The sequence below is a fragment of the Leiobunum rupestre genome, chromosome 5 (assembly GCF_980474605.1).
Source record: "Leiobunum rupestre chromosome 5, qqLeiRupe1.1.hap1, whole genome shotgun sequence".
Taxonomy (NCBI): domain Eukaryota; kingdom Metazoa; phylum Arthropoda; class Arachnida; order Opiliones; family Sclerosomatidae; genus Leiobunum; species Leiobunum rupestre.
Genome location: NC_143388.1, coordinates 41,993,844 through 42,003,842, shown reverse-complemented (window position 1 = coordinate 42,003,842; position 9,999 = coordinate 41,993,844). Strand labels below are relative to the sequence as shown.

The window sequence follows — 9,999 nt, the reverse complement described above, 5'->3', positions numbered from 1 at the left end:
CCGTGTATCCCGTAGCACGAATTAACAAAAGTTCAGACGAGGGGAATTAGCTCAGTGGTAAAGTGTTCGCTTCGCATGCGAAATGTCCCGGGTTAATCCCCGGAGTCTCCATCCTTTTCATTAATTTCCTAATGCACCGTGTATCCCGTATCACGAATTAACCAAAGTTCAGAAGTGGGGACTTAGCTCAGTGGTAGAGTGTTCTTTTCGGAATCGAAATGTCCCGATTTCAATCCCCATAGTTTTAGTCCTTCTCATTGGTTTTTTAGAGCATGGTTTTTTCCCGAATCACGAACCGACAAATGTCAACCTCACGCGGGAACTTTTGCTCAGTGGTAGAATTTTCGCTTGGCATGCGAAATGTCCCGGGTTCAATCCCCGGAGTCTCCATCCTTTTCATTAATTTCCTAATGCACCGTATATCCCGTATCACGAATTAACAAAAGTTCAGACGTGGGGACTAAGCTCAGTGGTAAAGTGTTCGCTTCGCATGCGAAATGTCCCGGGTTCAATCCCCGGAGTCTCCATCCTTTTCATTAATTTCTTAATGCACCGTGTATCCCGTATCACGAATTAACAAAAGTTCAGACGTGGGACTTAGCTCAGTGGTAGAGTGTTCGCTTCGCATGCGAAATGTCCCGGGTTCAATCCCCGGAGTCTCCATCCTTTTCATTAATTTCCTAATGCACCGTGTATCCCGTATCACGAATTAACAAAAGTTCAGACGTTAGGACTTAGCTCAGTGGTAAAGTGTTCGCTTCGCATGCGAAATGTCCCGGGTTCAATCCCCGGAGTCTCCATCCTTTTCATTAATTTCCTAATGCACCGTGTATCCCGTATCACGAATTAACCAAAGTTCAGACGTGGGGACTTAGCTCAGTGGTAGAGTGTTATCTTCGCATGCGATATGTCCCGGGTTCAATCCCCGGAGTCTCCATCCTTTTCATTAATTTCCTAATGCACCGTGTATCCCGTATCACGAATTAACAAAAGTTCAGACGTGGGGACTTAGCTCAGTGGTAAAGTGTTCGCTTCGCATGCGAAATGTCCCGGGTTCAATCCCCGGAGTCTTTATCCTTTTCATTAATTTCCTAATGCACCGTGTGTCCCGTATCACGAATTAACAAAAGTCCAGACGTGGGGACTTAGCTCAGTGGTAGAGTGTTCGCTTCGCATGCGAAATGTCCCGGGTTCAATCCCCGGAGTCTCCATCCTTTTCATTAATTTCCTAATGCACCGTGTATCCCGTATCACGAATTAACAAAAGTTCAGACGTGGGGACTTAGCTCAGTGGTAGAGTGTTCGCTTCGCATGCGAAATGTCCCGGGTTCAATCCCCGGAGTCTCCATCCTTTTCATTAATTTCCTAATGCACCGTGTATCCCGTATCACAAATTAACGAAAGTTCAGACGTGGGGACTTAGCTCAGTGGTAGAGTGTTCGCTTCGCATGCGAAATGTCCCGGGTTCAATCCCCGGAGTCTCCATCCTTTTCATTAATTTCCTAATGCACCGTGTATCCCGTATCACGAATCAACAAAAGTTCAGACGTGGGGACTTAGCTCAGTGGTAGAGTGTTCGCTTCGCATGGGAAATGTCCCGTGTTCAATCCCCGGAGTCTCCATCCTTTTCATTAATTTCCTAATGCACCGTGTATCCCGTAGCACGAATTAACAAAAGTTCAGACGTGGGGACTTAGCTCAATGGTAAAGTGTTCGCTTCGCATGCGAAATGTCCCGGGTTCAATCCCCGTAGTCTCCATCCTTTTCATTAATTTCCTAATGCACCGTGTATCCCGTATCACGAATTAACAAAAATTCAGACGTGGGGACTAAGCTCAGTGGTAGAGTGTTCGCTTCGCATGCGAAATGTCCAGGGTTCAATCCCCGGAGTCTCCATCCTTTTCATTAATTTCCTAATGCACCGTGTATCCCGTATCACGAATTAACAAAAGTTTAGACGTGCGGACTTAGCTCAGTGGTAGAGTGTTCGCTTCGCATGCGAAATGTCCCGGGTTCAATCCCCGGAGTCTCCATCCTTTTCATTAATTTCCTAATGCACCGTGTATCCCGTATCACGAATTAACCAAAGTTCAGACGTGGGGACTTAGCTCAGTGGTAGAGTGTTCGCTTCGCATGCGAAATGTCCCGGGTTCAATCCCCGGAGTCTCCATCCTTTTCATTAATTTCCTAATGCACCGTGTATCCCGTATCACGAATTAACAAAAGTTCAGACGTGGGGACTTAGCTCAGTGGTAGAGTGTTCGCTTCGCATGCGAAATGTCCCGGGTTCAATCCCCGGAGTCTCCATCCTTTTCATTAATTTCCTAATGCACCGTGTATCCCGTATCACGAATCAACAAAAGTTCAGACGTGGGGACTTAGCTCAGTGGTAGAGTGTTCGCTTCGCATGCGAAATGTCCCGGGTTCAATCCCCGGAGTCTCCATCCTTTTCATTAATTTCCTAATGCACCGTGTATCCCGTAGCACGAAATAACAAAAGTTCAGACGTGGGGACTTAGCTCAGTGGTAAAGTGTTCGCTTCGCATGCGAAATGTCCCGAGTTCAATCCCCGGAGTCTCCATCCTTTTCATTAATTTCCTAATGCACCGTGTATCCCGTAGCACGAATTAACAAAAGTTCAGACGTGGGGAATTAGCTCAGTGGTAAAGTGTTCGCTTCGCATGCGAAATGTCCCGAGTTCAATCCCCGGAGTCTCCATCCTTTTCATTAATTTCCTAATGCACCGTGTATCCCGTATCACGAATCAACAAAAGTTCAGACGTGGGGACTTAGCTCAGTGGTAGAATGTTCGCTTCGCATGCGAAATGTCCCGGGTTCAATCCCCGGAGTCTCCATCCTTTTCATTAATTTCCTAATGCACCGTGTATCCCGTATCACGAATTAACAAAAGTTCAGACGTGGGGACTTAGCTCAGTGGTAGAGTGTTCGCTTCGCATGCGAAATGTCCCGAGTTCAATCCCCGGAGTCTCCATCCTTTTCATTAATTTCCTAATGCACCGTGTATCCCGTAGCACGAATTAACAAAAGTTCAGACGAGGGGAATTAGCTCAGTGGTAAAGTGTTCGCTTCGCATGCGAAATGTCCCGGGTTCAATCCCCGGAGTTTGATCCTTTTCATTAATTTCCTAATGCACCGTGTATCCCGTATCACGAATTAACAAAAGCTCAGACGTGGGGACTTAGCTCAGTGGTAGAGTGTTCGCTTCGCATGCGACATGTCCCGGGTTCAATCCCCGGAGTCTCCATCCTTTTCATTAATTTCCTAATGCACCGTGTATCCCGTATCACGAATTAACAAAAGTTGAGACGTGGGGACTTAGCTAAGTGGAAAAGTGTTCGCTTCGCATGCGAAATGTCCCGGGTTCAATCCCCGGAGTCTCCATCCTTTTCATTAATTTCTTAATGCACCGTGTATCCCGTATCACTAATTAACAAAAGTTCAAACGTGGGGACTTAGCTCAGTGGTAAAGTGTTCGCTTCGCATGCGAAATGTCCCGGGTTCAATCCCCGGAGTCTCCATCCTTTTAATTAATTTCCTAATGCACCGTGTATCCCGTATCACGAATTAACAAAAGTTCAGACGTGGGACTTAGCTCAGTGGTAGAGTGTTCGCTTCGCATGCGAAATGTCCCGGGTTCAATCCCCGGAGTCTCCATCCTTTTCATTAATTTCCTAATGCACCGTGTATCCCGTATCACGAATTAACAAAAGTTCAGCCGTTAGGACTTAGCTCAGTGGTAGAGTGTTCTTTTCGGAATCGAAATGTCCCGATTTCAATCCCCATAGTTTTAGTCCTTCTCATTGGTTTTTTAGAGCATGGTTTTTTCCCGAATCACGAACCGACAAATGTCAACCTCACGCGGGAACTTTTGCTCAGTGGTAGAATTTTCGCTTGGCATGCGAAATGTCCCGGGTTCAATCCCCGGAGTCTCCATCCTTTTCATTAATTTCCTAATGCACCGTATATCCCGTATCACGAATTAACAAAAGTTCAGACGTGGGGACTAAGCTCAGTGGTAAAGTGTTCGCTTCGCATGCGAAATGTCCCGGGTTCAATCCCCGGAGTCTCCATCCTTTTCATTAATTTCCTAATGCACCGTGTATCCCGTATCACGAATTAACCAAATTTCAGACGTGGGGACTTAGCTCAGTGGTAGAGTGTTATCTTCGCATGCGAAATGGCCCGGGTTCAATCCCCGGAGTCTCCATCCTTTTCATTAATTTCCTAATGCACCGTGTATCCCGTATCACGAATTAACAAAAGTTCAGACGTGGGGACTTAGCTCAGAGGTAAAGTGTTCGCTTCGCATGCGAAATGTCCCGGGTTCAATCCCCGGAGTCTTTATCCTTTTCATTAATTTCCTAATGCACCGTGTATCCCGTTTCACGAATTAACTTAAGTCCAGACGTGGGGACTTAGCTCAGTGGTAGAGTGTTCGCTTCGCATGCGAAATGTACCGGGTTCAATCCCCGGAGTCTCCATCCTTTTCATTAATTTCCTAATGCACCGTGTATCCCGTATCACGAATTAACAAAAGTTCAGACGTGGGGACTTAGCTCAGTGGTAGAGTGTTCGCTTCGCATGCGAAATGTCCCGAGTTCAATCCCCGGAGTCTCCATCCTTTTCATTAATTTCCTAATGCACCGTGTATCCCGTAGCACGAATTAACAAAAGTTCAGACGTGGGGAATTAGCTCAGTGGTAAAGTGTTCGCTTCGCATGCGAAATGTCCCGAGTTCAATCCCCGGAGTCTCCATCCTTTTCATTAATTTCCTAATGCACCGTGTATCCCGTAGCACGAATTAACAAAAGTTCAGACGAGGGGAATTAGCTCAGTGGTAAAGTGTTCGCTTCGCATGCGAAATGTCCCGGGTTAATCCCCGGAGTCTCCATCCTTTTCATTAATTTCCTAATGCACCGTGTATCCCGTATCACGAATTAACCAAAGTTCAGAAGTGGGGACTTAGCTCAGTGGTAGAGTGTTCTTTTCGGAATCGAAATGTCCCGATTTCAATCCCCATAGTTTTAGTCCTTCTCATTGGTTTTTTAGAGCATGGTTTTTTCCCGAATCACGAACCGACAAATGTCAACCTCACGCGGGAACTTTTGCTCAGTGGTAGAATTTTCGCTTGGCATGCGAAATGTCCCGGGTTCAATCCCCGGAGTCTCCATCCTTTTCATTAATTTCCTAATGCACCGTATATCCCGTATCACGAATTAACAAAAGTTCAGACGTGGGGACTAAGCTCAGTGGTAAAGTGTTCGCTTCGCATGCGAAATGTCCCGGGTTCAATCCCCGGAGTCTCCATCCTTTTCATTAATTTCCTAATGCACCGTGTATCCCGTATCACGAATTAACCAAAGTTCAGACGTGGGGACTTAGCTCAGTGGTAGAGTGTTATCTTCGCATGCGAAATGGCCCGGGTTCAATCCCCGGAGTCTCCATCCTTTTCATTAATTTCCTAATGCACCGTGTATCCCGTATCACGAATTAACAAAAGTTCAGACGTGGGGACTTAGCTCAGTGGTAAAGTGTTCGCTTCGCATGCGAAATGTCCCGGGTTCAATCCCCGGAGTCTTTATCCTTTTCATTAATTTCCTAATGCACCGTGTATCCCGTTTCACGAATTAACTTAAGTCCAGACGTGGGGACTTAGCTCAGTGGTAGAGTGTTCGCTTCGCATGCGAAATGTCCCGGGTTCAATCCCCGGAGTCTCCATCCTTTTCATTAATTTCCTAATGCACCGTGTATCCCGTATCACGAATTAACAAAAGTTCAGACGTGGGGACTTAGCTCAGTGGTAGAGTGTTCGCTTCGCATGCGAAATGTCCCGAGTTCAATCCCCGGAGTCTCCATCCTTTTCATTAATTTCCTAATGCACCGTGTATCCCGTAGCACGAATTAACAAAAGTTCAGACGTGGGGAATTAGCTCAGTGGTAAAGTGTTCGCTTCGCATGCGAAATGTCCCGAGTTCAATCCCCGGAGTCTCCATCCTTTTCATTAATTTCCTAATGCACCGTGTATCCCGTAGCACGAATTAACAAAAGTTCAGACGAGGGGAATTAGCTCAGTGGTAAAGTGTTCGCTTCGCATGCGAAATGTCCCGGGTTAATCCCCGGAGTCTCCATCCTTTTCATTAATTTCCTAATGCACCGTGTATCCCGTATCACGAATTAACAAAAGCTCAGACGTGGGGACTTAGCTCAGTGGTAGAGTGTTCGCTTCGCATGCGACATGTCCCGGGTTCAATCCCCGGAGTCTCCATCCTTTTCATTAATTTCCTAATGCACCGTGTATCCCGTATCACGAATTAACAAAAGTTCAGACTTGGGGACTTAGCTAAGTGGAAAAGTGTTCGCTTCGCATGCGAAATGTCCCGGGTTCAATCCCCGGAGTCTCCATCCTTTTCATTAATTTCTTAATGCACCGTGTATCCCGTATCACGAATTAACAAAAGTTCAGACGTGGGACTTAGCTCAGTGGTAGAGTGTTCGCTTCGCATGCGAAATGTCCCGGGTTCAATCCCCGGAGTCTCCATCCTTTTCATTAATTTCCTAATGCACCGTGTATCCCGTATCACGAATTAACAAAAGTTCAGACGTTAGGACTTAGCTCAGTGGTAAAGTGTTCGCTTCGCATGCGAAATGTCCCGGGTTCAATCCCCGGAGTCTCCATCCTTTTCATTAATTTCCTAATGCACCGTGTATCCCGTATCACGAATTAACCAAAGTTCAGACGTGGGGACTTAGCTCAGTGGTAGAGTGTTATCTTCGCATGCGATATGTCCCGGGTTCAATCCCCGGAGTCTCCATCCTTTTCATTAATTTCCTAATGCACCGTGTATCCCGTATCACGAATTAACAAAAGTTCAGACGTGGGGACTTAGCTCAGTGGTAAAGTGTTCGCTTCGCATGCGAAATGTCCCGGGTTCAATCCCCGGAGTCTTTATCCTTTTCATTAATTTCCTTATGCACCGTGTGTCCCGTATGACGAATTAACAAAAGTCCAGACGTGGGGACTTAGCTCAGTGGTAGAGTGTTCGCTTCGCATGCGAAATGTCCCGGGTTCAATCCCCGGAGTCTCCATCCTTTTCATTAATTTCCTAATGCACCGTGTATCCCGTATCACGAATTAACAAAAGTTCAGACGTGGGGACTTAGCTCAGTGGTAGAGTGTTCGCTTCGCATGCGAAATGTCCCGGGTTCAATCCCCGGAGTCTCCATCCTTTTCATTAATTTCCTAATGCACCGTGTATCCCGTATCACAAATTAACGAAAGTTCAGACGTGGGGACTTAGCTCAGTGGTAGAGTGTTCGCTTCGCATGCGAAATGTCCCGGGTTCAATCCCCGGAGTCTCCATCCTTTTCATTAATTTCCTAATGCACCGTGTATCCCGTATCACGAATCAACAAAATCTCAGACGTGGGGACTTAGCTCAGTGGTAGAGTGTTCGCTTCGCATGGGAAATGTCCCGTGTTCAATCCCCGGAGTCTCCATCCTTTTCATTAATTTCCTAATGCACCGTGTATCCCGTAGCACGAATTAACAAAAGTTCAGACGTGGGGACTTAGCTCAATGGTAAAGTGTTCGCTTCGCATGCGAAATGTCCCGGGTTCAATCCCCGGAGTCTCCATCCTTTTCATTAATTTCCTAATGCACCGTGTATCCCGTATCACGAATTAACAAAAATTCAGACGTGGGGACTAAGCTCAGTGGTAGAGTGTTCGCTTCGCATGCGAAATGTCCAGGGTTCAATCCCCGGAGTCTCCATCCTTTTCATTAATTTCCTAATGCACCGTGTATCCCGTATCACGAATTAACAAAAGTTTAGACGTGCGGACTTAGCTCAGTGGTAGAGTGTTCGCTTCGCATGCGAAATGTCCCGGGTTCAATCCCCGGAGTCTCCATCCTTTTCATTAATTTCCTAATGCACCGTGTATCCCGTATCACGAATTAACCAAAGTTCAGACGTGGGGACTTAGCTCAGTGGTAGAGTGTTCGCTTCGCATGCGAAATGTCCCGGGTTCAATCCCCGGAGTCTCCATCCTTTTCATTAATTTCCTAATGCACCGTGTATCCCGTATCACGAATTAACAAAAGTTCAGACGTGGGGACTTAGCTCAGTGGTAGAGTGTTCGCTTCGCATGCGAAATGTCCCGGGTTCAATCCCCGGAGTCTCCATCCTTTTCATTAATTTCCTAATGCACCGTGTATCCCGTATCACGAATCAACAAAAGTTCAGACGTGGGGACTTAGCTCAGTGGTAGAGTGTTCGCTTCGCATGCGAAATGTCCCGGGTTCAATCCCCGGAGTCTCCATCCTTTTCATTAATTTCCTAATGCACCGTGAATCCCGTAGCACGAAATAACAAAAGTTCAGACGTGGGGACTTAGCTCAGTGGTAAAGTGTTCGCTTCGCATGCGAAATGTCCCGGGTTCAATCCCCGGAGTCTCCATCCTTTTCATTAATTTCCTAATGCACCGTGTATCCCGTATCACGAATTAACAAAAGTTCAGACGTGGGGACTAAGCTCAGTGGTAGAGTGTTCGCTCCGCGTGCGAAATGTCCAGGGTTCAATCCCCGGAGTCTCCATCCTTTTCATTAATTTCCTAATGCACCGTGTATCCCGTATCACGAATTAACAAAAGTTTAGACGTGCGGACTTAGCTCAGTGGTAGAGTGTTCGCTTCGCATGCGAAATGTCCCGGGTTCAATCCCCGGAGTCTCCATCCTTTTCATTAATTTCCTAATGCACCGTGTATCCCGTATCACGAATTAACCAAAATTCAGACGTGGGGACTTAGCTCAGTGGTAAAGTGTTCGCTCCGCGTGCGAAATGTCCCGGGTTCAATCCCCGGAGTCTCCATCCTTTTCATTAATTTCCTAATGCACCGTATATCCCGTATCACGAATTAACAAAAGTTCAGACGTGGGGACTAAGCTCAGTGGTAAAGTGTTCGCTTCGCATGCGAAATGTCCCGGGTTCAATCCCCGGAGTCTCCATCCTTTTCATTAATTTCCTAATGCACCGTGTATCCCGTATCACGAATTAACCAAAGTTCAGACGTGGGGACTTAGCTCAGTGGTAGAGTGTTATCTTCGCATGCGAAATGGCCCGGGTTCATTCCCCGGAGTCTCCATCCTTTTCATTAATTTCCTAATGCACCGTGTATCCCGTATCACGAATTAACAAAAGTTCAGACGTGGGGACTTAGCTCAGTGGTAAAGTGTTCGCTTCGCATGCGAAATGTCCCGGGTTCAATCCCCGGAGTCTTTATCCTTTTCATTAATTTCCTAATGCACCGTGTATCCCGTTTCACGAATTAACTTAAGTCCAGACGTGGGGACTTAGCTCAGTGGTAGAGTGTTCGCTTCGCATGCGAAATGTACCGGGTTCAATCCCCGGAGGCTCCATCCTTTTCATTAATTTCCTAATGCACCGTGTATCCCGTATCACGAATTAACCAAAATTCAGACGTGGGGACTTAGCTCAGTGGTAAAGTGTTCGCTTCGCATGCGAAATGTCCCGGGTTCAATCCCCGGAGTCTTTATCCTTTTCATTAATTTCCTAATGCACCGTGTATCCCGTTTCACGAATTAACTTAAGTCCAGACGTGGGGACTTAGCTCAGTGGTAGAGTGTTCGCTTCGCATGCGAAATGTACCGGGTTCAATCCCCGGAGGCTCCATCCTTTTCATTAATTTCCTAATGCACCGTGTATCCCGTATCACGAATTAACAAAAGTTCAGACGTGGGGACTTAGCTCAGTGGTAGAGTGTTCGCTTCGCATGCGAAATGTCCCGAGTTCAATCCCCGGAGTCTCCATCCTTTTCATTAATTTCCTAATGCACCGTGTATCCCGTAGCACGAATTAACAAAAGTTCAGACGTGGGGAATTAGCTCAGTGGTAAAGTGTTCGCTTCGCATGCGAAATGTCCCGAGTTCAATCCCCGGAGTCTCCATCCATTTCATTAATT

At 46.6% G+C, this 9,999-nt stretch overlaps 57 non-coding genes across 57 annotated transcripts; all 57 read left to right on the top strand.

Moving 5' to 3' along the window:
• The first annotated feature begins 455 nt into the window (after positions 1-455).
• Positions 456-527, top strand: TRNAA-CGC (transfer RNA alanine (anticodon CGC)). The gene has a single exon. It is a non-coding gene; the product is annotated as a tRNA-Ala (tRNA).
• A 203-nt stretch (positions 528-730) lies between these two features.
• TRNAA-CGC (transfer RNA alanine (anticodon CGC)) lies at positions 731-800 on the top strand. The gene has a single exon. It is a non-coding gene; the product is annotated as a tRNA-Ala (tRNA).
• Positions 801-1,002: 202 nt separating this feature from the next.
• TRNAA-CGC (transfer RNA alanine (anticodon CGC)) lies at positions 1,003-1,074 on the top strand. Its single transcript has one exon. It is a non-coding gene; the product is annotated as a tRNA-Ala (tRNA).
• A 65-nt stretch (positions 1,075-1,139) lies between these two features.
• Positions 1,140-1,211, top strand: TRNAA-CGC (transfer RNA alanine (anticodon CGC)). Its single transcript has one exon. It is a non-coding gene; the product is annotated as a tRNA-Ala (tRNA).
• Positions 1,212-1,276: 65 nt separating this feature from the next.
• Positions 1,277-1,348, top strand: TRNAA-CGC (transfer RNA alanine (anticodon CGC)). Its single transcript has one exon. It is a non-coding gene; the product is annotated as a tRNA-Ala (tRNA).
• Positions 1,349-1,413: 65 nt separating this feature from the next.
• Positions 1,414-1,485, top strand: TRNAA-CGC (transfer RNA alanine (anticodon CGC)). The gene has a single exon. It is a non-coding gene; the product is annotated as a tRNA-Ala (tRNA).
• Positions 1,486-1,550: 65 nt separating this feature from the next.
• TRNAA-CGC (transfer RNA alanine (anticodon CGC)) lies at positions 1,551-1,622 on the top strand. The gene has a single exon. It is a non-coding gene; the product is annotated as a tRNA-Ala (tRNA).
• Positions 1,623-1,687: 65 nt separating this feature from the next.
• On the top strand, positions 1,688-1,759 carry TRNAA-CGC (transfer RNA alanine (anticodon CGC)). The gene has a single exon. It is a non-coding gene; the product is annotated as a tRNA-Ala (tRNA).
• A 65-nt stretch (positions 1,760-1,824) lies between these two features.
• Positions 1,825-1,896, top strand: TRNAA-CGC (transfer RNA alanine (anticodon CGC)). Its single transcript has one exon. It is a non-coding gene; the product is annotated as a tRNA-Ala (tRNA).
• Positions 1,897-1,961: 65 nt separating this feature from the next.
• On the top strand, positions 1,962-2,033 carry TRNAA-CGC (transfer RNA alanine (anticodon CGC)). Its single transcript has one exon. It is a non-coding gene; the product is annotated as a tRNA-Ala (tRNA).
• A 65-nt stretch (positions 2,034-2,098) lies between these two features.
• Positions 2,099-2,170, top strand: TRNAA-CGC (transfer RNA alanine (anticodon CGC)). Its single transcript has one exon. It is a non-coding gene; the product is annotated as a tRNA-Ala (tRNA).
• A 65-nt stretch (positions 2,171-2,235) lies between these two features.
• Positions 2,236-2,307, top strand: TRNAA-CGC (transfer RNA alanine (anticodon CGC)). The gene has a single exon. It is a non-coding gene; the product is annotated as a tRNA-Ala (tRNA).
• Positions 2,308-2,372: 65 nt separating this feature from the next.
• On the top strand, positions 2,373-2,444 carry TRNAA-CGC (transfer RNA alanine (anticodon CGC)). The gene has a single exon. It is a non-coding gene; the product is annotated as a tRNA-Ala (tRNA).
• Positions 2,445-2,509: 65 nt separating this feature from the next.
• On the top strand, positions 2,510-2,581 carry TRNAA-CGC (transfer RNA alanine (anticodon CGC)). The gene has a single exon. It is a non-coding gene; the product is annotated as a tRNA-Ala (tRNA).
• Positions 2,582-2,646: 65 nt separating this feature from the next.
• Positions 2,647-2,718, top strand: TRNAA-CGC (transfer RNA alanine (anticodon CGC)). Its single transcript has one exon. It is a non-coding gene; the product is annotated as a tRNA-Ala (tRNA).
• A 65-nt stretch (positions 2,719-2,783) lies between these two features.
• Positions 2,784-2,855, top strand: TRNAA-CGC (transfer RNA alanine (anticodon CGC)). Its single transcript has one exon. It is a non-coding gene; the product is annotated as a tRNA-Ala (tRNA).
• A 65-nt stretch (positions 2,856-2,920) lies between these two features.
• Positions 2,921-2,992, top strand: TRNAA-CGC (transfer RNA alanine (anticodon CGC)). Its single transcript has one exon. It is a non-coding gene; the product is annotated as a tRNA-Ala (tRNA).
• Positions 2,993-3,193: 201 nt separating this feature from the next.
• On the top strand, positions 3,194-3,265 carry TRNAA-CGC (transfer RNA alanine (anticodon CGC)). Its single transcript has one exon. It is a non-coding gene; the product is annotated as a tRNA-Ala (tRNA).
• Positions 3,266-3,330: 65 nt separating this feature from the next.
• On the top strand, positions 3,331-3,402 carry TRNAA-CGC (transfer RNA alanine (anticodon CGC)). The gene has a single exon. It is a non-coding gene; the product is annotated as a tRNA-Ala (tRNA).
• Positions 3,403-3,467: 65 nt separating this feature from the next.
• TRNAA-CGC (transfer RNA alanine (anticodon CGC)) lies at positions 3,468-3,539 on the top strand. Its single transcript has one exon. It is a non-coding gene; the product is annotated as a tRNA-Ala (tRNA).
• A 480-nt stretch (positions 3,540-4,019) lies between these two features.
• On the top strand, positions 4,020-4,091 carry TRNAA-CGC (transfer RNA alanine (anticodon CGC)). The gene has a single exon. It is a non-coding gene; the product is annotated as a tRNA-Ala (tRNA).
• Positions 4,092-4,156: 65 nt separating this feature from the next.
• Positions 4,157-4,228, top strand: TRNAA-CGC (transfer RNA alanine (anticodon CGC)). The gene has a single exon. It is a non-coding gene; the product is annotated as a tRNA-Ala (tRNA).
• Positions 4,229-4,293: 65 nt separating this feature from the next.
• TRNAA-CGC (transfer RNA alanine (anticodon CGC)) lies at positions 4,294-4,365 on the top strand. Its single transcript has one exon. It is a non-coding gene; the product is annotated as a tRNA-Ala (tRNA).
• Positions 4,366-4,430: 65 nt separating this feature from the next.
• TRNAA-CGC (transfer RNA alanine (anticodon CGC)) lies at positions 4,431-4,502 on the top strand. The gene has a single exon. It is a non-coding gene; the product is annotated as a tRNA-Ala (tRNA).
• Positions 4,503-4,567: 65 nt separating this feature from the next.
• On the top strand, positions 4,568-4,639 carry TRNAA-CGC (transfer RNA alanine (anticodon CGC)). Its single transcript has one exon. It is a non-coding gene; the product is annotated as a tRNA-Ala (tRNA).
• A 65-nt stretch (positions 4,640-4,704) lies between these two features.
• Positions 4,705-4,776, top strand: TRNAA-CGC (transfer RNA alanine (anticodon CGC)). Its single transcript has one exon. It is a non-coding gene; the product is annotated as a tRNA-Ala (tRNA).
• Positions 4,777-5,256: 480 nt separating this feature from the next.
• TRNAA-CGC (transfer RNA alanine (anticodon CGC)) lies at positions 5,257-5,328 on the top strand. The gene has a single exon. It is a non-coding gene; the product is annotated as a tRNA-Ala (tRNA).
• A 65-nt stretch (positions 5,329-5,393) lies between these two features.
• On the top strand, positions 5,394-5,465 carry TRNAA-CGC (transfer RNA alanine (anticodon CGC)). The gene has a single exon. It is a non-coding gene; the product is annotated as a tRNA-Ala (tRNA).
• A 65-nt stretch (positions 5,466-5,530) lies between these two features.
• Positions 5,531-5,602, top strand: TRNAA-CGC (transfer RNA alanine (anticodon CGC)). Its single transcript has one exon. It is a non-coding gene; the product is annotated as a tRNA-Ala (tRNA).
• Positions 5,603-5,667: 65 nt separating this feature from the next.
• Positions 5,668-5,739, top strand: TRNAA-CGC (transfer RNA alanine (anticodon CGC)). The gene has a single exon. It is a non-coding gene; the product is annotated as a tRNA-Ala (tRNA).
• Positions 5,740-5,804: 65 nt separating this feature from the next.
• TRNAA-CGC (transfer RNA alanine (anticodon CGC)) lies at positions 5,805-5,876 on the top strand. Its single transcript has one exon. It is a non-coding gene; the product is annotated as a tRNA-Ala (tRNA).
• A 65-nt stretch (positions 5,877-5,941) lies between these two features.
• On the top strand, positions 5,942-6,013 carry TRNAA-CGC (transfer RNA alanine (anticodon CGC)). Its single transcript has one exon. It is a non-coding gene; the product is annotated as a tRNA-Ala (tRNA).
• Positions 6,014-6,214: 201 nt separating this feature from the next.
• On the top strand, positions 6,215-6,286 carry TRNAA-CGC (transfer RNA alanine (anticodon CGC)). Its single transcript has one exon. It is a non-coding gene; the product is annotated as a tRNA-Ala (tRNA).
• A 65-nt stretch (positions 6,287-6,351) lies between these two features.
• TRNAA-CGC (transfer RNA alanine (anticodon CGC)) lies at positions 6,352-6,423 on the top strand. Its single transcript has one exon. It is a non-coding gene; the product is annotated as a tRNA-Ala (tRNA).
• A 203-nt stretch (positions 6,424-6,626) lies between these two features.
• Positions 6,627-6,696, top strand: TRNAA-CGC (transfer RNA alanine (anticodon CGC)). Its single transcript has one exon. It is a non-coding gene; the product is annotated as a tRNA-Ala (tRNA).
• A 202-nt stretch (positions 6,697-6,898) lies between these two features.
• TRNAA-CGC (transfer RNA alanine (anticodon CGC)) lies at positions 6,899-6,970 on the top strand. Its single transcript has one exon. It is a non-coding gene; the product is annotated as a tRNA-Ala (tRNA).
• Positions 6,971-7,035: 65 nt separating this feature from the next.
• Positions 7,036-7,107, top strand: TRNAA-CGC (transfer RNA alanine (anticodon CGC)). Its single transcript has one exon. It is a non-coding gene; the product is annotated as a tRNA-Ala (tRNA).
• Positions 7,108-7,172: 65 nt separating this feature from the next.
• Positions 7,173-7,244, top strand: TRNAA-CGC (transfer RNA alanine (anticodon CGC)). Its single transcript has one exon. It is a non-coding gene; the product is annotated as a tRNA-Ala (tRNA).
• Positions 7,245-7,309: 65 nt separating this feature from the next.
• On the top strand, positions 7,310-7,381 carry TRNAA-CGC (transfer RNA alanine (anticodon CGC)). The gene has a single exon. It is a non-coding gene; the product is annotated as a tRNA-Ala (tRNA).
• A 65-nt stretch (positions 7,382-7,446) lies between these two features.
• On the top strand, positions 7,447-7,518 carry TRNAA-CGC (transfer RNA alanine (anticodon CGC)). The gene has a single exon. It is a non-coding gene; the product is annotated as a tRNA-Ala (tRNA).
• Positions 7,519-7,583: 65 nt separating this feature from the next.
• On the top strand, positions 7,584-7,655 carry TRNAA-CGC (transfer RNA alanine (anticodon CGC)). Its single transcript has one exon. It is a non-coding gene; the product is annotated as a tRNA-Ala (tRNA).
• Positions 7,656-7,720: 65 nt separating this feature from the next.
• Positions 7,721-7,792, top strand: TRNAA-CGC (transfer RNA alanine (anticodon CGC)). The gene has a single exon. It is a non-coding gene; the product is annotated as a tRNA-Ala (tRNA).
• A 65-nt stretch (positions 7,793-7,857) lies between these two features.
• Positions 7,858-7,929, top strand: TRNAA-CGC (transfer RNA alanine (anticodon CGC)). Its single transcript has one exon. It is a non-coding gene; the product is annotated as a tRNA-Ala (tRNA).
• A 65-nt stretch (positions 7,930-7,994) lies between these two features.
• TRNAA-CGC (transfer RNA alanine (anticodon CGC)) lies at positions 7,995-8,066 on the top strand. The gene has a single exon. It is a non-coding gene; the product is annotated as a tRNA-Ala (tRNA).
• Positions 8,067-8,131: 65 nt separating this feature from the next.
• TRNAA-CGC (transfer RNA alanine (anticodon CGC)) lies at positions 8,132-8,203 on the top strand. The gene has a single exon. It is a non-coding gene; the product is annotated as a tRNA-Ala (tRNA).
• A 65-nt stretch (positions 8,204-8,268) lies between these two features.
• Positions 8,269-8,340, top strand: TRNAA-CGC (transfer RNA alanine (anticodon CGC)). Its single transcript has one exon. It is a non-coding gene; the product is annotated as a tRNA-Ala (tRNA).
• A 65-nt stretch (positions 8,341-8,405) lies between these two features.
• TRNAA-CGC (transfer RNA alanine (anticodon CGC)) lies at positions 8,406-8,477 on the top strand. Its single transcript has one exon. It is a non-coding gene; the product is annotated as a tRNA-Ala (tRNA).
• Positions 8,478-8,542: 65 nt separating this feature from the next.
• On the top strand, positions 8,543-8,614 carry TRNAA-CGC (transfer RNA alanine (anticodon CGC)). The gene has a single exon. It is a non-coding gene; the product is annotated as a tRNA-Ala (tRNA).
• Positions 8,615-8,679: 65 nt separating this feature from the next.
• Positions 8,680-8,751, top strand: TRNAA-CGC (transfer RNA alanine (anticodon CGC)). The gene has a single exon. It is a non-coding gene; the product is annotated as a tRNA-Ala (tRNA).
• Positions 8,752-8,816: 65 nt separating this feature from the next.
• TRNAA-CGC (transfer RNA alanine (anticodon CGC)) lies at positions 8,817-8,888 on the top strand. Its single transcript has one exon. It is a non-coding gene; the product is annotated as a tRNA-Ala (tRNA).
• A 65-nt stretch (positions 8,889-8,953) lies between these two features.
• On the top strand, positions 8,954-9,025 carry TRNAA-CGC (transfer RNA alanine (anticodon CGC)). Its single transcript has one exon. It is a non-coding gene; the product is annotated as a tRNA-Ala (tRNA).
• A 202-nt stretch (positions 9,026-9,227) lies between these two features.
• TRNAA-CGC (transfer RNA alanine (anticodon CGC)) lies at positions 9,228-9,299 on the top strand. The gene has a single exon. It is a non-coding gene; the product is annotated as a tRNA-Ala (tRNA).
• A 65-nt stretch (positions 9,300-9,364) lies between these two features.
• Positions 9,365-9,436, top strand: TRNAA-CGC (transfer RNA alanine (anticodon CGC)). Its single transcript has one exon. It is a non-coding gene; the product is annotated as a tRNA-Ala (tRNA).
• A 65-nt stretch (positions 9,437-9,501) lies between these two features.
• On the top strand, positions 9,502-9,573 carry TRNAA-CGC (transfer RNA alanine (anticodon CGC)). The gene has a single exon. It is a non-coding gene; the product is annotated as a tRNA-Ala (tRNA).
• A 65-nt stretch (positions 9,574-9,638) lies between these two features.
• Positions 9,639-9,710, top strand: TRNAA-CGC (transfer RNA alanine (anticodon CGC)). The gene has a single exon. It is a non-coding gene; the product is annotated as a tRNA-Ala (tRNA).
• A 65-nt stretch (positions 9,711-9,775) lies between these two features.
• TRNAA-CGC (transfer RNA alanine (anticodon CGC)) lies at positions 9,776-9,847 on the top strand. The gene has a single exon. It is a non-coding gene; the product is annotated as a tRNA-Ala (tRNA).
• Positions 9,848-9,912: 65 nt separating this feature from the next.
• Positions 9,913-9,984, top strand: TRNAA-CGC (transfer RNA alanine (anticodon CGC)). The gene has a single exon. It is a non-coding gene; the product is annotated as a tRNA-Ala (tRNA).
• Positions 9,985-9,999: the final 15 nt, after the last annotated feature.